At 34.0% G+C, this 20,948-nt stretch overlaps 1 long non-coding RNA gene across 1 annotated transcript in view; it reads right to left on the bottom strand.

Moving 5' to 3' along the window:
• Nucleotides 1–19,932, bottom strand: part of LOC141547618 (uncharacterized) — a 31,263-nt gene extending 11,331 nt beyond the window's left edge. The window contains exon 1 of the long non-coding RNA XR_012483562.1: nucleotides 19,819–19,932. This is a non-coding gene — a long non-coding RNA (uncharacterized LOC141547618). The remainder of the gene's footprint in view (nucleotides 1–19,818) is intronic.
• Between the last annotated feature and the right edge of the window lie 1,016 nt (nucleotides 19,933–20,948).

The following is a 20,948-nucleotide window of genomic DNA, read 5'->3' as shown; positions in this document are numbered from 1 at the left end:
TGTCTGTCTGTCTCTCTGTCTCTCTCTTTCTCTCTCTCTCTCCTTCTCTCTCAATTTTAATTATGCATTTTATTTTAAAAATATGTACATGGATAATTTTTGACATTCACTTCTACAAAACCATGTATGCTAATTCTTTCCCTTTCTTCCTCTTCTCCCCCAGTTAGAAAATGATCCAATATATGATAAACATGTTCAATTCCTCTCTATATATATTTCTACAAATATCATGCTGCACAAAAAAAATCAGATCCAAAAAGAGAGAGAGAGAGAGAGAGAGAGAGAGAGAGAGAGAGAGAGAGATGCAAGCAAACAACAACAAAAAGAGTGAAAACACTATGTTGTGGTCCACATATTACTGACTCTGAAGCCAGTCATATCTACTTCACCACATTTCCTCTCATATTTTTCTTTGTTAAAAGAAAAGATGGAGGACATCATGGTAAATGAACTAAAAATAGCATAGTTATCAAGAGAAGCCTATTGCCAAAATGGAAAAAAAAAAAGGATTTACCATTCCAAAAAACACAATTTTTTTATTTGAATTATCAACTATTTTAGACTATCTGTGTCACTAAGCCAATCTATTAGTGTATTTAATTAAAAATTGATCATATATTAATGTACTATGAACATATGCCTTTCTCAGTGTGATCACAATATTTACTGCTTTTCCCAACAGTACAGAGTCCAGAGTGGGAGAAAAAGTCCACAATTGTTATGCTTATGTGCTATAGGAAAGTCATAGTTCATATACTTTCTCCTCTTAAAGTTCAAAATTGTTCTGGGGAGATGCTAGGGCTATGTGTCTAGACTAGGAGGTCAGACTCAATCTCTAATAATACTGGAAAAAATTAACTGGACCAACAGTAAGAGGTAGAGAATTGGTCACAAGGGAAAAAATACAATCTTAGTAATTGATATTGGAAAAAAAAAATCAGAGTAGAAGAGCAAAGCTGAATTCATATAAATTCACAGACCACCTGGCCAAGGTCCTTTTATATTCCCTACTGTTTGGACATTAGCCATCCTAAAGACTGATATGCAAAAAGTCAGGATTTAAGTAGCTAGGGGCAGCTAGGTGGCGCAGTGGATAGAGCACCAGACCTGAATTCAGGAGGGCCGGAGTTCAAATCTGGCCTCAGATACTTAACACGTCCCAGCTGTGTGACCCTGGGCAAGTCACTTAACCCCAGCCTCAGGAAAAAAAAAAAAAAAAAAGAAAGAAAGGATTTAAGTAGCTCACAGCTGAAAGACTAAGGAACATTAAAGGAAAAAAAATAAACAAACAAACAAACAAAAAAAAAAACAATACAGCTCAGTCTGCTTATCATAACAAAAAGCTTATTTAAGCTACCAAATGATTAACTTGGGGCATATAAATAGATTAAAAATTTATTAATTTGTTCAATACTTTTTCCTGCTTTGAATATTAGTGATAGAACCCCATCATTAAGACATATTCAATAGTTTTCATTGTTTTTAGGGAATCTGTTAATTGATCTGAATGTAGTATAGTAGAGTATATTGTAGAGGGCTAGAAATCTGAAAAGGTGTACTTGAATCAAGGACTGCACAGTACTTATAGTGAAGCACCTACTCAATGTGAGATAATAGTTCTCCATATGGTGATATAATGGCTCTTCTAACATGCTCAATGTGCTGCAGTGATGTAATAATACTGAGATATTTAGGGGAGTCTCAGACACAGAAGACTCTCTCAGCCACAGACACAGAGAAGACTTCAGGCTCCAAACTAAAAATTCCAGACTCCATCTTTGACCAGCCATGTGGTAGTTCTCCTGCCTCCTTCACTTCTCCACCTAAATACCAAGGACTGTCCTAGGACCCTCCAGAAAACTAGCCCAGACATTACAGTGGATATATGTGCATGTATTTGTTCACTGGAATATTGTTGGATACAAAATTAGATGTGATGATAAAGAATTAAAAAGTGAACTTTGAAACTAACCACTATTTGCCAAGTTTTTCTCTGTATTTACTTTTTCCCTGGGTTCCAAGGGTTTCCCTGGGTTGGTATCATCTTTCAAAATTGCCAGGGAAAATTTCTAGAACCAGAGATTTAATATTAATTGAAAGAACCCACTAATTGACTCCTAGAAGAGATCCCAAAATGATAACTTCCATAAATATTATAGACAAATTCTAGAGTTCCCAGATTAAGGAGAAATGTGGCAAACAATCAGAAAAAAATTCAAATATAATGGAACCACAGTCAAAATAACACAAGACTTATCATTAAAGAGTCAGAGGGCTTGCAAAGAATTACAACCAAGAATAACCTACCTAACAAAGCAATACAATACTTTAGTGGAAAACTGAATATTCCATGAAATAGAGAACTTTCAAGTACTCTGAGGGGAAAAAAATAGATGATTTTGTTTTTAAGTACAATGGGAAATCATGAGGAATTCAATAAGGTTAAACTACTTATATTCCTACATGGAAAGATGATATTTGTAACTCATAAAAATTTTCTCCTTTTTAGGGGCAGGCAGAAACATATATAGAGGGCACAGATATTAGTTGAACAGGAAGGAATGATACCTAAAATAAAACTAAGGGGTGAGAAAGAAGAATGCATCCATAGAAAGAGAACAGGAGGGGCATAATAGGATAAATTATCTCACATAAAAGAGGCAAGAGAAATCTTTTACTGTGGAGAGGAAGAGTGGGAAGGTAAGGAGTACTAAGTGAACTTTATTGCTCAATTGGCTCAACATAGGAATAACATGAACATTCAATTGAGTATGGAAATCTAACTTATTCTATAGGAAAATAGTAAGAGAAGGATAAGAGAAGGAGATATTGAGGGTATATTGGGAAAGGTGATATTCAAAAGAAAAATATTTTTGAGGGACAGGGGAAAGGAGAGAGAGAATAGAAACACAGAGGAAAATATGATGAAGGGAAATACAATTAGCAATAGTAAATATGAAAAAAATTGAAGCAAGTTTCTCCTATAAAGTCCTCATTTTTCAAACATATAGAGAACTGGGTCATATTTATAAAAATAAGAAAATTTCCCAATGTATAATGATCAAAGTATATAGTTTTCAGATGCAGTAATAAGAGTTTTCTATAGCCATATTAAAAAATAAAAAGCTCTGACTCACTATCAATTGCAGAATTGCAAATTAAAAGAATTCTGAAGTACTGCCTCTTATTAGATTGGTTAATGGGACAGCAAAGGAAAATGACAAGTGTGGGAGGGGATGTGGAACAAATTAGGCATTAATGCTCTTGGTGGAGCTGTGAACTGATTCAACCACATTATATGGCATTTTTGAACTATACACAAAGAACTATAAAATCATGCATACACTTTGACCTAGAAAAACTACTATTAGGTCTATATTCCCAAAAAAGACAACAAAAAGGATCTATATGTACAAAAATCTTTAGAGCAGCTTTTTTCTGGTGGCAAAGGATTGGAAATTGAGGAGATAATTAACAACTGGGACATAGTTGAATAAATTGTGGCATGTGAATATTGTTACTATTATATTACCATTGTGCTATAAGAAATGATGAGTAAGGATCCTTTCAGAAAACCCCAGAAAAACTTCCATGAGCTGATACAAAGTGAAATTTACTGTGTACAAAGAAACAGCAATACTGTAAAATGATCAGCTGTGAATGACCGCCATTCTCAGCAATATAATGATCTAAGACAACTCTGAAGGACTTGTGTTGAAAACTGATATCATTTCCAGAGAAAGAACTGATGGTTTCTGAATACAGATTGAAGCATTTTTTTTTATTAGTTTGAGTTTTTTTTCCTGCTTTCTTTCACAACATGAGTATTATGAAAATGTTTTACATGATTATATATTAAAATATTTTATTAATTGCCTTCAAGAAAGGAGTATGGGGGAAAGAACTAAGAATCTGTAAAATGAATGTTAGATAATGTTTTGACATGTGAATTGGGAAAATAAAATTGTAAATGTAAAACAAAATTTTTAAAAAATTATAAAAGGCATTGAGAGGTTTCATAACAATCAGCAAATCAGAAGTGACACTTTAACTGAGGTCTTCCTCAGCGTAAGGCCAGCTCTCTATCACTCCAATTGTTTTTCCAGAAAAAAAAAAGACAATTTTATATGAAAAATCTGAAATCTCACTCCAACTTTTAGTTTCCATCTACTTTTTCATAATTCTGATGAGTACTTCTCACTGCTAACTGAAGAAAATTGACTTAATTTTTGTCTTTTTTTTTAACTTTCTTTCCTCTTTGGAGAGATGCTTATATGTGTGAATTGTCTTTACTGCAGAGAAAAGGAAAAGAAACAAGATAATCAATATAAACTTTTAATATAAACTTAAATTTGCCAACTTTCCAGTTGTGAAAACAGCTCCTTCTCTCCTTTTACTACCTTTTCATTAGAGAAAACAACTCCTTCTCTCCTTTTGCTGCCTTTTCATTAAATAATTTTGGTTCATTAGGAGACTTCCTAGATCATTGCTTTTTTTTTCTTCTTCAGATGTACCCTTGATGATTATATTTAGATAGGAAAAACTATTTTGGCCACAGAAATCATAAGCCATCAATATTATGAACAGCTCTTATTTCAGAAAAAGAATAAAATCCACTGTTCTAACTTTTTTTTTAATCTAACATGGACTGAATTCATCACTTGTATCTATTCAAATTAAACAGAATCTTCTGTATGCAGCCTTTTTTACTTGTAAAAACTTTTCTCAGGACATTTCTAATAGCAACCAATTACTTATCTTGGGAAACTGGCTCATTCTTTTAGTTTGCCAATCTGACAGGTGCTTAGGGGAACAGACTAATAATTATTTCAGGCAATTGGACACTGACAATCCCATTCCAATCTCTCTCTACCATTCCTGTAGAAACACTTTTTATTTATTGACTGCTAAATGAACTTTATTACTAATTCATTCTATAGACTGAATTTGGTGTCTTGAAATGTGACTTAATCAGCAAGGATTTTTATGCAACATATTGTTCTATATGTTAGGAATATAACAGAAGTAAGATAAACTAGCCTCAAGCATCTTGCAATCTTTTGAGATGAAAGGCCATATTCATATGAATATGGTTAATGCCCAGAAAAGCCAGAGCATCATTTGGGGAGTTGGAATGTGTGGGAGTGTTTTACCACATTTCTCAGATTCATTAGTTTCAGTCCTTTGACCTTGAAGGCATGTCTACCCATAACTAGAATATAAGAAGAAGGATCAGCCACTCTGTAATACTATTCTTTTCTTATATTGCAGGAAGCAAGATAAGATATACATTGTCATAGAGAGAACAAGCAGAATAAAATGGATACAAAATTACTAAGGATGAATATGAGGTTGTGAGTGAACTGAAAGTGAGCTTGAAGAAACTGGAAGAAGCAGAAGTTGACTGACTCTAAGAATATAGGCGAGAATATGTGGCAAAACTGGCTGCTGTGGTTGGTGAGAGCAACTGAAATCAAATCTAGCATGAATCTTCTTTCACTCCTCATTTATCCAGGGCACTACACTGGATAAATTCTTATCAGGGTTTAAATTTTATTTCTTTTCCCTTGTTTTCTGCTCAGACTAACTAGGAAATAACTTACAGGTAAGAGAAAAAAAAACAACCCTAGCTATGATATTATTGTAGCCTACTACCTAAAGCATTTTTTAAAATATGTCTGTATTTTTGGTGCCACCTGATTATTTTAACAAGTCACATAGCTTTTAACAAAGAGTTTTTGAAGCCTCTGAGTTTGAGGAAATCAAGATAAAGGAGTCAAGGAAAATAAACATATAAGATAACTCTGAGTGTGTGTGTGTAAGACAGAGAGAGAGAGATGGAGGAAAGGAATGAGGGGAGAGAGAGAGAGAGAGAGAGAGAGAGAGAGAGAGAGAGAGAGAGAGAGAGAGAGAGAGAGAGAGAGAGAGAGAGAGAGATGAAGAGAGGGAGGGAAGAAGGGATGGAGGGAGGAAGGGACAGAGGGACAGAGGGAGAATGTACTACTTTTGAACTGGTTACTAATTTCTCACAATTTCCTGAACATATTTATTAGACTTATACTGAATCCCAGAGAGGAGTTTTGTGATTATCCTGGAATATATCTTTTAGTAAAGAATTGACAAATGATTAGTCACCTTCTCACACACAAAATGATGGAAGTGGGGCACTAACATGAGGGTTCAACAGAAAAGGAATTTCAAAGGAAGTGACACTTGTTCTGAGCCTTGAAGGGAGTTAGATTTTCCTAGAGGCAGAGGGGAAAATACCCAAATTTAAAGGGCATTTTGTACAAAGGGAAATAGAATGGCAGCCCACTGATGTGAACACAGAGGTCAGTTTAGCTATTGGCTGGAGGGTAGAGTAAAGAAAAGAATGTAAATTCAGTTTGGGAATATAGGCTGGCAGCAGATTGCAAAGAAATTTGTAAACCAAATATGGGAGTTTATATTTCATTTTTAAGTTAATGGAAGGCTACAGATGCCTCTTGAACAGAAGAGAGAAGTAGTTGATCTATACTTTAGCAAGATCAATTTGGCAGGTTTAGGATGATGGATCAGGGAAGAGAAAGAATAGATACAGAAGAAAAGTAGGAACCTTTTGAAACAAGTAAGAGATTGTGAGAGCCAAGTTTATAAAGATTATAGAATTGATGAATGGCAGGATGAATAGATAGATATATGCAAAGAGATGTTGAGGTAAAATAACAGATAAGAACTAGCAAATAACTAGATTCAGAGGGTTCTGTAAAGAGTCAAGGATGATGTGTAATTGCAAACTCAAGTGCTGGAAGTGCCTTTCATAGAAATAGGAAATTAGAAGGATTTTTTCTGGAAGCATTGAGAAGTTGAGACACTTACCAAGATTACACAATTAATATGGGTCAGATTTAGAACTTGAACTTTAAGGTGATTCTGATTTTAAGGATAGTATCCACTAAGCAAATCTGCCTCTCATCATAATAACTTACAAGTGGATAAAATATCCAAAAATTGTAACAAGATTAAAAGGTTCACAAATATAGATGGAGACAAATGTATAATCACATTTCTATAAAAATTTAATGTTTGCTTCCAATTGATTAATGATGGACAGAATCAGCTACATCCAGAAAAGGAACAATGGGAAATGAGTGTAAACTGTTATTTTTACCTTCTGAATCCAATTCTTCCTGTGCAACAAGACATTCGGTTCTACACACATATATTGTATATAGAATATACTATAATATATTTAACATGTATAAGACTGCCTGCCATCTGGGGGAGGGGGTTGGGGGAGGAAGTGAAAAAATCTGAATATAAGTAAGTGCAAGGGATAATGTTGTAAAAAATTACCCATGCATATGTACTGTCAAAAAAAAAGTTATAATTATAAAATTAAATAAAAATTAAATTTAAAAAAATAAAAAAGAATATCCTCAAAATTTAACGTTTGCAAAGCACTTTACACATTTTATCTAATTTGATCCTGACAATAACCCCATGAAGAAGGTATTATCCTTAGACTAATTTTATATAGGAGAAACTGAAGCTGGGTCATATAGTTAGTCTAAGATAGGATTTGAACTCAAGTTTTCCAGAATCCCAGTCCAGTGTTTGATTCAATAAGCCACCAACAACATAGATCATCTTGACTGCAATAAAGTAAAAATATTCTGAAAGATTAAAATTAGTATAATTAGAAGTATATATGTGTGTGTGTGTGTGTGTGTGTGTGTGTGTGTGTGTGTGTGTGCGTGTGTGTGCATATATATGTGTGTGTATATATATATATATGAATATATGTTTGGAAAAGATCTGCATTTACATTCTCTATTAAAAGTAAAATATTTAGGGGCAGCTAGGTGGTGTAGTGGATTGAGCACCAGCCCTGAAATAGGTGGACCTGAGTTTAAATCTGGCCTCAGACACTTAATATTTCCTAGCAGTGTGACCCTGGACAAGTCACTTAACCCCAATTGCCTCAGCAAAAAAAAAGAAGTATAACATTTTAAATTTCTGAGTATTTTTAAAATAAATATTTAGGATGAAAATAGCTCCAAGTAAATGAGAAATATTTTATTGCAACCAACTACAAAACTTCTCCAAATCACTGATAATGATATGTATGTGTGTGTGTATAAATTAAAAACCTGAGGCATAATATATTATATAGATGAAAGAATTGTAAATTTAGATTGGAACTGTGGGAACATTCTAACTGTTCTATCCTATCTGTGTAACCTGAAACGTGTCACTTAAGCTTTCTGGTCCTCAGATTCTTTACCTATAAAATAAATGGATTATACTATATGACCTCTCATATCCACTCCAACTCAAAGTTAATAAACCTATAAACCTGGGGCCTCACACCCATCAAATCAACAAATATGGTTAAGAATGGAGACATTCAATGCATATTTATGCTTTAACTGATGGGAAAGCATTAGTCCAATTCATTCTAAAAAACAATATGGAATTTTACAAGATACAGTTTTAAAATAATGAAATAATATTAATGATAATTATTCCTTTGATTAAGAGGTATCAAAACTGAGCTTTTAATTTAAGATTAATGACAGAAAGAAAACATGCATCTGTGAAACTGTTAATTATAGCAAAAGCTTAGATATATATGCCCTACAATTGGGGAATAACTACACAACTTGTGTGTAGATGTAATTTAATATTCACTATACTTCAATTAAGGACAAATTGAAGAATTAAGAGAAACATGAAAAGTCTTTTCTGAAATAATACAAAAGGGAAAAATAAAATTCAAAAGAACAATATACCGAATTATTAAAGGACAGCAAATTAAGATTACATCATCCTGTTATGACTTCTTATCCACATATAGTTGTGAACAAATAGTTGTAAAAACTACTGTTATTTTTTATAGTATGACATTTATTATTTGGATTATTTATCAAGTTATAACTTATTAAAAGGTGAAAAGCAGATTACTATAATAAGAATTAGGGAGACCTGAATTTGGGTACCAAAGAAATTCCCCTTTACCTCTATCCATAATCCTCCTTACATGAATGCAACAGAATATTATTTGTAAGAAAGTATGAATGTGGTAAGTAAAAAAAAAAAAAAAGCATAAAAATACATGAAATAAGTTGAACCAAGAAAACAAAATACAAAATGACTGGAAAATGTAAATGGAAAGAAAAGTCATCAAAAAATACAAAATTATTATTGAAAAAATAATAAAGAACAAATATGCTCCTAAAGAAGAGTTATTAGAAACCACATCTTTTCAGAGTTGGATAGTATATAGGTATGAATACTGTCTATATAGTTTCATGATCTTCTTTTAATGTATTGCTGTATTTGATGTATTTTTTTAAAATTATATATATATAGAATGATTTAATTTTTCTGGAATGAGAGAAGAGAAGGGATAGAGGAAGAAATTTATATAATGCAGAGCAAAAGATAACAAAATGTATTTTAAAAGCAAAAAACCCTATAATTTCCTACAATCCATGTCCATTCAATTTTCTTAAAATTTATACACACACACACACACACACACACATATATGTTGTATAACATGTAAGTATTCACATATACAGAAAATGTGTTACTGGCACAGAAAGTAATCACATACCCTCTTATCCTCTACAGCAGACATCCTTAAACATCAGCATTCTCAAATCTTTAATCTCTCCTTATCTAACCATTTCAAGTATTCCAATTTCTCTAATTTTCAAAAGTATGAACTTTCCTAGACTCTGTCATCTTCTAAAAATCTTGTTCTATATTCCTTCACCTATTCTCAGCCAAACTTTTTGAAAAAATTGTCTATTCTTGCTCCTCCTTCTTTCTCAGTAGTTCTTCAACAGTATGATTTGGCTTTGGACCTTAACATTCAACTGAAACTATTCTTTCCTTAGTTATCAATCTCTTAAGTCCTAATTTGTCTTGATATGTTTGCTACATATATACGGTTTACCATTTTCTCCTTAAGATTTTCCCTTCTCTGAGTTTTCATGACATTATTCTTTCCTCTATGACTTCTTACCTACCTGATTTCATCTTCTCTATATTTTTGCTAGCTCATCATCCATATCATATTCTCTTTCTGAATGGATTTTAGTTTTACTTAAGATTCTGTTTTGGGTCATCTTCTCTTCATCCTTTATACTCGCTTTACTAGGGAACTTCATCAGATCCCATAAGTTTAATTATTGTTTCTATGTAGAAGATTTTCAGAATTATAATCCAGTTCTTTACCCTGACATATTCTCTCACTACCAATTGTTTATTGAATATTATAAAGACTTTATAGATATAACTTAAACTCAATATGTCAAATACTAAACATATCATCTTTCCTTCTATATACTCCCTTTCAAGCTTCCCTGTCAAAGATATTAATAGCCTTCCTGTATTTCTGGTTTATCATCTTGTCTTTATTCTCACTCTACTTGACTCCACATATCCAGTCAGTTGCCAGTTATTGCTGTCTCTGCCTTCACATTCTTGTATCTAACCCCTTCTTTGAACTCATAGTAACTAACTTAGTTTAAACTCAGAACAGCTCTGGTGTAGATTATTACAATAGGCATATTTGGTCACCCCAACTTAATTCTCTCACCACTGAAGTCCATCCTATGCATTCAACAAAGTGAATTTTCTTCAGTGAAAATGTGATCACATGCCTCTCCTACTCAATGACCTCTTAGTTAAAATATAATCTTCTATCGTAGCTTTTAAATCCATATTCAATTTGACTGCAACCTATCTTTCTATCCTCATTAAAGATTATTTCCCAAGTGTTGGTCTTTTCAATTCAGCCAAACTAGAATTCATGTCACTTCTAGTTCCCATCTGTCTCCCTTGACATTTTATTGACTAGCCATCATGACTGGAGTGCAATCTCTACTCTTTGCCTCCTAGAGTTACTCTCTTCCTTTAAGATTTAGCTTAGACATCATTTTCTTTATGAAACTTTCTTTGATTCCCCCAAAACGTCTGTGCCCTTATATTTTACATTTTCCAACTATAAACACGTGTGAAATATATATTTACCTTATAGTTATGCTAGATGAATCAACTTTAAATTTATTCTGTATATACTTTTCTATTAATGTATCAGTCTTTTTGATTAGAAAATTTGCTCTTTTCCTCTGAAGACTATTTCACTCTTTGTATCTGTACTGCTCACATCCAGTGTATTAGATGAGAGGATCATAAAAAATGTTTAATAAGTATTTGATAGCTAATTGTTTTTTTTCATTCAGTAGTCATTTACATCAGCAAAATCACAGACAAACCTGTGTTTTTCCAGTGTAAAGAATTCTGTGCTTATAGTGCAAATGTGTCAGTATGACTTATGTGGTTAATTGCTAATACATACATTAAAATTCCTTGAGTTTCTGCTATGACAGCTTTTTTTTTTTTTTTTTTTTTTTTTTTTTTTTTTTTTTACTGAGGCAATTGGGGTTAAGTGACTTTCCCAGGGAAATGTTAAGTGTCTGAGATTTGAACTCACATCCTCCTGATTTCATGGCTGGCATCTGACAGCTATTTTTAAGAGTCCTAGCATTTGTGGAAAGACTCTAAATTTTTCTGGAATTATAAATTGGTATTTTTCTTCATTGTCTTTAGAGTCTCCATCTACTAATTCACTCTGCATAACACTGCCAGATAATTCTCTGGAAACTCTATGGCCAAGATTTCATTCTAACATTTGGTTACCACAATTGTATCCTATTGGAATCAATTCCTTATCTAAAGTACCAATCTAGAGGTCTGTTGCTAACAAAAGAAACAAAATTTTTTACCAAAGATTTTTAAAAATTGATGTATGTAAAATTTTCAGATAAAATTTCATTAGCTTCCAATGGCTTTCTCTCACTCTGAATTGATTATTGCATAACTATTCAGATATTATTTCATGATTTACCCCCCAAACTATGGACATATGAATGTTTCTTCCCACTTATTTATATTTCTATGAATCCATACTTTAGATATTTTTTTAAGTTTTATTTTTATTATAGGTTTTTATATGTAAAACATATACATGGGTAATTTTTCAACATTGACCCTTGAAAAAACTTCTCTTTCAACTTTTTTTCCTCATTTCCTCCACTCCCCCTCCCCTATATGGCAGGTAGTCCCATACATATCAAATGTGTTAAAGTATATGTTAAATGCAATATATGTATACATATTTATACAATTATCTTGTTGCACAAGAAAGATTAGATTTAGAAAGAAGATAAAAATAAGCTGAGAAGAAAAAAATGCAAGCAAACAATAACAGAAAGAATAGAAATATTGTGTTGTGGTCCATACTCATTTCCCAGTATTCTTTCTCTGGGTGTAGGTGGTTCTGTTCATTACAGATCAATTTGAATTGGTTTGGATCCTCTCATTGTTGAAGAGAGCCATATGTGTCAGAACTCATCATCATGTAGTATTGTTGTTGAAGTGTATAATCTCCTGATTCTGCTCATTTCACTTAGCATCAGTTCATGTATGTCTCTCTAAGCCTCTCTGTATTCATGCGTCTGATCATCTTATAGAACAATAATATTCCATAACATTCATATGCCACAGTTTATTCAAGCCATTCTCCAATTGGTGGGCATCTCTTCAATTTCCAGTTTCTACCCACTATGAAAAGGGATGCCATAAACATTTTTGCACATACGGGTCCCTTTCCCTTCTTTAATATCTCTTTGGGATATAAGTAAGCCTAGTAGTAACATTAGTGGATCAAAAGGTGTGCACAGCTTGATAACTTTTTGAGTATAGTTCCAAATTGCTCTTTAGAACGATTGGATCCATTCACAACTCTACCAACAATGCATCTGTGAACTGTTGTCCCACATCCCCTCCAACATTCATCATTATCTTTTCCTGCCAATCTTAGCCAATCTGGCAGATATGTATCTCAGAGATACATATCTCAGATATGTATGGCAGAGTGGTATCTCAGAGCTGCCCTAATTTGCATTTCCCTGATCAGCAAGGATTGGAACACCTTTTCATATAACTAGAAATAGTTTCAATTTCATCATCTGAAAACAGTCTGTTCATATCCTTTGATCGTTTATCAATTGGAGGATGGCTTGATTTCTTATAAATTAGAGTCAATTCTCTACATATTTTGGAGATGTGAGGCCTTTATCAAAACCCTTAGCTGCAAAAATGTTTTCCCTTCTAATCATGTCCACATTAGTTTTATTTGTACAAAAGCTTTTTATCCTAATATAATCAAAATTTTCTATTTTGTAATTAATAATGACCTCTAGTTCTTCTTTGGTCACAAATTCCTTCCTTCTCCAAGATCTGAGAGGTAAATGAACCTATGTTCTTCTAATTTATTTATAATCTCATTCTTTATGCCTAGATCATGAACCCATTTTGATCTTATCTTGGTGTATGGTATATGGGTCAATGTCTAGTTTCTGCCATACTAATTTCCAATTTTCCAGCAGTTTTTGTCAAATAATGAATTATTATCCCCAAAGCTGGGGTCTTTGGGTTTGTCAAACACTAGATTACTATAGTTATTGACTATTTTGTCCTGAGAACCTAGCCTATTCACTGATCAACCAGTCTATTTCTTAGCTAATACCAAATGGTTTTGGTGACCACTGCTTTATAATATAGTTTTAGATCAGGCTATCTTCATTTGATTTTTTTTTTTCATTACTTCCCTTGAAACTCTTGACCTTTTGTTCTTCCAGATGAATTTTGTTATTTTTCTAGGTCATTAAGATAATGTTTTGGGAGTCTGATTGGAATAGTACTAAGTGAATAGACTAGTTTGGGTAGTATTGTCATTATTGTATCCGCTCAACCTATCTAGGAGCACTTAATATTTTTACAATTGTTTACATCTGACTTTATTTGTGCAAAAAGTGTTTTGTAGCTTTGATCATATAGTACCTGACTTTACCTTGGCAGATAAGTTCCCAAATATGCATGGGTAATTTTTCAGCATTGACAATTGCAAAATCTTTTGTTCCAACTTCTCCCCTCATTCTCCCTACCCCTTTCCCCAGATGGCAGGTTGACCAATACAAGTTAAATATATTAAAGCATAAGTTAAATACAATATACATATACATCGACAGTTATTTTAAATGGAATTTCTCTTTGTATCTCTTGCTGTTGGATTTTGTTAACGATGTATAAAAATGCTGATGATTTATGTGGACTTATTTTGTATCCTACAACTTTGCTAAAGTTGTGGATTATTTCTAATAGCTTTTTAGTAGAATCTTTGAGGTTCTCTAAGTATACCATCATATCATCTGCAAAGAGTGATAATTTGATTTCCTCATTACCTACTCTAATTCCTTTACTTTATTTTTATCTCTTATGGCTAAAGCTAGCATTTTTAATGCAATACTGAATAGTAATGGTGATAGTGGGCAACCTTGTTTCACTCCTGATTTTACTGGGAATAGTTCTAGTTTATCACCATTACATATGATGCTTACTGATGATCTTAAATAGATGCTATTGGCTATTTTAAGGAAAAGTCCATTTATTCACATACTCTCTAGTGTTTTTAATAGGAATGAGTGTTGGATTTTATCAAAAGATTGTTCTGCATCTATTGAAATGATCACATGGCTTTTGCTAATTTGGTTACTGTGATATAGTCAATTATGCTAGTAGTTTTCCTAATATTGAACCAGCCCTGCATTCCTGATATAAATCCTACTTGGTCCTGGTGTGTTATCCTGGAGATGATTTTCTGTAATCTTTTTGCTAATCTTTTATTTAAGATTTTTGCATTGATGTTCATTAGGTGATGTTCATTAGGGAGATTGGTCTACAATTTTCTTTCGCTGCTTTTATCCTACCTGGTTTAGGTATCAGTACCATGTCTGTATCATAAAAGGAATTTGGTAGGACTCCTTCATTCCCTATTTTTTCAAATAGTTTATATAACATTGGAGTTAATTGTTTTTTAAATGTTAGGTAGAATTCCCATGTAAATCCATCTGGTCCTGTGGATTTTTTTTTTTTTTGGGGGGGGAGTTGATTAATAGCTTGTTCTATTTCTTTTTCTAAAGTGGGATTATTTAACCAATTTACTTCTTCCTCTGTTAATGTAGCAACCTATATTTTTGAAGGTATTCATCTATTTCATTTAAGTTATCAAATTTATTGGCACAAAGTTGGGCAAAGTAACTCCTAATTATTGCTCTAATTTCCTCTTTCTTAGCGGAAATTTTTATCTTTTCATTCATAAGAATAACAATTTGATTTTTCTCTTTCCTTTTTCTAATCAAATTTACTAAGGGTTTATCTATTTAGTTAGTTTTCCTTTATCTATTTAGTTAGTTTTTTTCATAAAAGCAACTCTTAGTTTTATTTATTAATAGTTTTTTTTTTACTTTCAATTTTATTGATCTCTCCTTTTATTTTTAGAATTTCAAATTAATATTTGCTCTTTTTCTAGCTTTTTTTAGTTGTAAGCATAATTCATTGAATTAGAGAGAATTAGAATTTCTCTTTCTCTATTTTATGCAAGTACATCTCTAGAGAAATAAAATTTCCCTTTATTACCACCTTGGCTTCATCCCACACATATTGGTATGATGTCTCATTATTGTCATTCTCTTGGATGAAATTATTAATTGAGCTTATTTAGTTTCCAATTGCTTTCTGGCCTATTTCCCCATGGCTTTTTACTGAATATAATTTTTATTGCATCGTGACCTGAGAAAGACGCATTTACTATTTCTGCCTTTCTGTATTTGAACTGGAGGTCTTTATGTCCTAATATATGGTCAACTTTTGTATAGGTTCCATGAACTGCCAAGAAGAAAGTGTACTCCTTTCTGAATCCATTCAGTTTTCTCCAAATATCTATCATACCTAACTTTTCTAGTGTTCTATTTACCTTTTTAACTTCTTTCTTATTTATTTTGTGGTTTGATTTATCTAGTGCTAAGAGTGAAAGATTGAGATCTCCAACTATTGAAGTTTTGCTATCTATTTCTTCTTGCAGCTCTTTTAACTTCTCCTGTAGGAATTTAGATGCTACACCACTTGGTGCATATATGTTAATATTGATATTGCTTCATTAGCTATGCTTCCCTTTAGCAAGATATAGTGTCCTTCCTTATCTCTTTTAATTAGATCAATTTTTGATTTTGCTTGATCTGAAATTAGGATTAGTACCCCTCTTTTTCTTGGCTTCACCTGAAGCATAATAGATTCTGCCCCAGTCTTTTATCTTTATTCTGTATATATCACCCCGCTTCAAGTGTGTTTCCTGTAAACAACATATTGTAGGATTCTGGCTTTTAATCCAGTCTGCTATTTGCCTACGTTTTATGCGGGGAGTTTACCCCATTCACATTTATGGTTAAAACTACTAAGTCTATATTTCCTGTCATCTTATTATCCCCAGATTATTCTTTTCTCTTTTCTTTCCCCCTTACCCCCTCTCCTTAGTATTAGACTTATGAGCACCATTTGCCTCACACAGATTTCCCTCTTTAGAATCCCTCCATCCCCCCTTCCCTTTTCTTAAACCTTTTCCTTACTATTTCTGTATTCTTTTCTATTTACCTTCACCTTTCCCTTTTTGCTTTTCCCCTCCCACTTTTCCATGAGGTGGGAGAAGTTTCTATGTAAACCAATATGTCTAATATTTTCTCTTTGAACCAAATCTGATGAGAATAAGATTCACACTGTGTTCATCCCCTTTCCTTGATTCCCTCAGATATAATAGGTTTCCTTTGCCTCTTCATGAGATGTAGTTTCCTTCTTTTTACATCCATTTCCCCCTTTTTCTGGTATAATTTCCTTTCCCCCTCTAGTTCTTTTTTTATATTATAACAATAAAACCAAATTATACATGTACTCTCTATGTATACCCATAACAGAAATACAATTCTCAAGAGTTCTTTTTACCTTTTTAAGCTTCTTTTGAGTCCTATATATTTTTTTTCTTTAGGTCTGGTTTTTTCATCAGAAATAAATGGAATTCACCTATTTCACTGAATATCCATCTTATTCCTTGGAAGAAAATTTTCATTTTGGCTGGGTAACTTATTCTTGGCTGCATACAAAGTTCTTTTGACTTTCGGAATATCAGATTCTAGGCCCTTCAGTCCTTTAATGTGGATGCTGCTAGATCTTGAGTAGTCCTTATTGTGGCTCCTCAGTATTTAAATTGTTTTTTTCTGGCTGCTTGTAGTATTTTGTCCTTGGTCTGATAGTTCTGAAATTTAACTATGCTATTTCTTGGAGTTTTGATTTTGGGATTTCTTTCCACAGGTGATCAGTGAATTATTTCAATGTCTCTTTTGCCTTCTGTTTCTATAACATCTGGGCAGTTCTCTTTGATGATTTCCTGAAAAATATTGTCAAGGCTCTTTTTTTAATCATGATTTTTCAGGGAGTCTAATAAACCTTAGATTATTTCTCCTAGATCTATATTCCAGGTCTATTGTTTTTCCAAGTAGGTATTCAAATTTTTTTTCTTTTTTTCTGGTTTTGCTTGACTTAGTGTCTCAAGTCATTCATTTCCATTTGTTCAAGTCTGATTTTTAATGAATTATTTTCTTCATTTGCTTTTTTAAATTTCTTTTTGTATCTGTCAATTTGAGTTTTAAAATGAGTTGTTTTATTTTATGGAATTTTTTTTTTCCATTTTGCCAATTTTTTTTTTAAAGAATCATTTTTTTTTTCAATTCACAAATTCTGTTTTCCAGGGAATTGATTTCTTTATCCACTCTATCTTTTAATGACTTGTTCTGACCCTCTTGCAAAACTTTCCTTTCCTTTCCCCATTTTTTATCTAGCTCTCTTTTAAGATCCTTTTTAATTTCTTCTATGAGAGCCTTTTTTGATGGGGACCAGATCATATCCACCTTTGGATCTAGAGACAAACTGTTTTTAGTCTCCTCAGGGTTTGAAGTCTGCTCTCTTTCTGTACTGGGGGAAAAAAAAAAAAAAAGCCTTATGACCTGCTTACGGGAGCAGTGAAGTATTTCCAAGCTTCCTCTACAGACAGCAGGAAGTGGCAGTGAAGGGACAGTCGGACAGCCACTGGCTGTGCTGGAATTAGCAGTTACGCTGAAATAAGCAGCAATAGAAAGGCAGCTACTAGGACTTTGCTGGAGCCAACTACTGCAGCTGTGCTTGGGATCATACTGAGTCACTCTGGGTGTTGGGTAGGTGTGGCCAGGTCCAGAGAGACCCTAGTGTTTTGGGATTATAGTCTTTACTTCCTATTTTTATAGCTTTTATGCTGATCTACTGGCTTGCTGCTAGGGCAAAGAAGGTCCACTGTGGAAAATTCTGCCCTGCAGATTTTCAGCTGAGACCACACCCCATCCCTCCTTGTGGTCTGTTTCCTATGCTCTCACTGCCAACTTGCCTGAAGGCTGCACCTGACGTAGCCTTATTCTGTTTGCACCAGCAAGCAAAAACAGACCTTTTCTGAAAAATTTTGAGAATATCTTCTATACTCCCAATATTCATGAGTTCTGACAGTCAAGCATTAATTACAAGGCTGAATATTATTAAAATAGATTGAGGGCAAAGGAGAATTTAGGAAGATGTCTGTGTCCTCTCTGCCATCTTGTCTCTGCCATTGGCTCCTCCCTGTTTCAGATACTTCTTTCTCAAGTTATGTTCCTCACTTCAATCATCATCATCATCATCATCATAATCATTATACAAGTTTAGGAACTGGCTCTGTGGTTTCATTGGTAAAGGAACTTCCAAGTGAGAAACTGCTATTTACTAATGCAGCTCAACACTTGCTCTGAAATATATAGTTTTAAAAGAGATGCTGGGGGCAGTAGGATATTAAGACTTTCCTGGTGTCACTTGGCAAATAAATGTGAGAAGTGGCCGTTGAATCTGACTCTCCCTCTTTCCTGCCAGCTAATTGGCACAATGAATAGAGTGCCAGGCCTGAAGTCATGAAGACTTATATATCCCTCCAAATTCAAATCTGACTTCAGATATTTATTAGTTGTAAACTCCCTCAATCATGTTTTCTCCTCTGTAAAATAAATGGAAGAGAAAATGGCAAACCATCCTAATATCTTCTCCCTTCTCTCTGGTATCTCTAGTATCTAGTATCTTCTAAGGCCCACTGTCTCTTTATTAGACCAATCCTGTTTGTATCAACATCATAATCTTAATAATAATATATAATTCTGGAGAGCAATTTGGAACTATGCTCAAAAAGTTATCAAAATGTGTATATCCTTTGATCTAGCAGTGTTTCTACTGGGCTTATATCCCAGAGATATTAAAGAAGGGAAAGGGACCTGTATGTGTAAAAATGTTTGTGGCAACCCTTTTCATAGTGGGTAGAAACTGGAAATTGAAGTGATGCCCATGAATTGGAGAATGGCTGAATAAATTGTGGTATATGAATATTATGGAATATTATTGTTCTGTAAGAAATGACCAGCAGCATGATTTCAGAAAGGCCTGGAGAGACTTATATGAACTGATGCTGAGTGAAATGAGCAGAAGTAAGAGATCATTATGTACTTCAACAACAATACTATATGATGGTCAATTCTGATGGACATGGCCATCTTCAACGATGAGATGAACCAAATCAGTTCCAGTTGTTCAGTAATGAAGAGAACCCAGGGAAGAACTGTGGGAAATGAGTGTGATCCACCACATAGCATTTCTACTCCTTCTCTTATTGTCCACTTGCATGTGAATGCTCACAAGGCATTCACTACTTTTGTGAATACCCTTGTTAATGCCCACTCTGCATTCACTACTACCAATCTCTCCTAATTCCCAGGCCCTCAGAGAAACTAGAGTCTTTTGCAGTGCTTACAAGAATTTTACCAAGCTTACCTCTGTCTGAGGTCTTCAGAGATCTCTGGCCATCATTTCATAGGAGAGATGGTTTAAATACACGACAGAGTGCTTGAGAACAGCTATGTGCAAGCTCAAGATCTTTTATTCACGTGTTCACATCCTGTTTCTAGCTAACCTCTTGCTGACTTTCAGTGAACTCCTGATGAACTCAAGGTCAAAGAGAATCTGCTTCCTTGTCCCCACAGCTTTAATTGGGTCTATGAAGTCAAACACACAGCCAATTAGAGAAGGAGACACTTCTCATTGATGATGCAATCTCAATTCGACCAGAGTTCCTGCCCATAAGGTGGTCTCTGTTTACTCACAGCAAATCACATCCGGGGGTCTCAGGCTTTCTTTGACCTGAGTCAAAGAAATGATGAGTGCCTGATTCCTCTGACCCTTGCAATTTCCTTCTCTTGTAAAGTGGGGGGACCACTCATCACATCAAACTGACTTTAACATCAACAATAACTTGACTAATCAATGAGATTACAGAATGTATATAACAGAACAAAGGCAAACAAAAGTAAAACAATAACAACTAAGCCAAACAGTGGCCAAAACCAAGCATGCAGCATGGTGTTCAACCCATTCCATAAAGTCATGCTCAAGAAGGTGGGACGTCAATGAAGTGGGATGACAAAGTCTGTAGTTTCAATTGTATACATCTTTTAGTAAAAGAAAGGCACAGAGGAAGGTGTATACAAGAAAAATCATGTCCTGTAGCACTGCCTCACTAACTTTGGCAGGTGGATGTGTTGGTTTTTCACCCACTAACTTAGAGGCATTGTCTATAAGTGGAAAACAGGATGAAGTCTCTCCCCAGGCCACCATATGAACAGTGAGTAGCCATGGGAGAAACACACAAGCTCATTGTCCAATTAGATCAGTCTGTAGGTATTGCACATCACCCAAGACAGTCCAATTGAGCCAATTGACTCAGTTGAGTCAATTGAGCTGTATCTGCTGTCTCTGGTGCATGGTCAGGAGGGACATGGCTGCCATCAGTGTCTGGAAGGCTGCTAACCTCTGGCCGATCCCTCTGGACACAGCCCTGTTGGTTTTAGTCCAATCCTTTTCTTCTTGTTTCCCCAAGTCACTGATGTGTCTGGTTGGGATTCATT

This window comes from Sminthopsis crassicaudata, chromosome 6 (genome assembly GCF_048593235.1).
Source record: "Sminthopsis crassicaudata isolate SCR6 chromosome 6, ASM4859323v1, whole genome shotgun sequence".
Lineage (NCBI taxonomy): Eukaryota > Metazoa > Chordata > Mammalia > Dasyuromorphia > Dasyuridae > Sminthopsis > Sminthopsis crassicaudata.
This window is presented reverse-complemented; position numbering and strand designations above follow the sequence as displayed.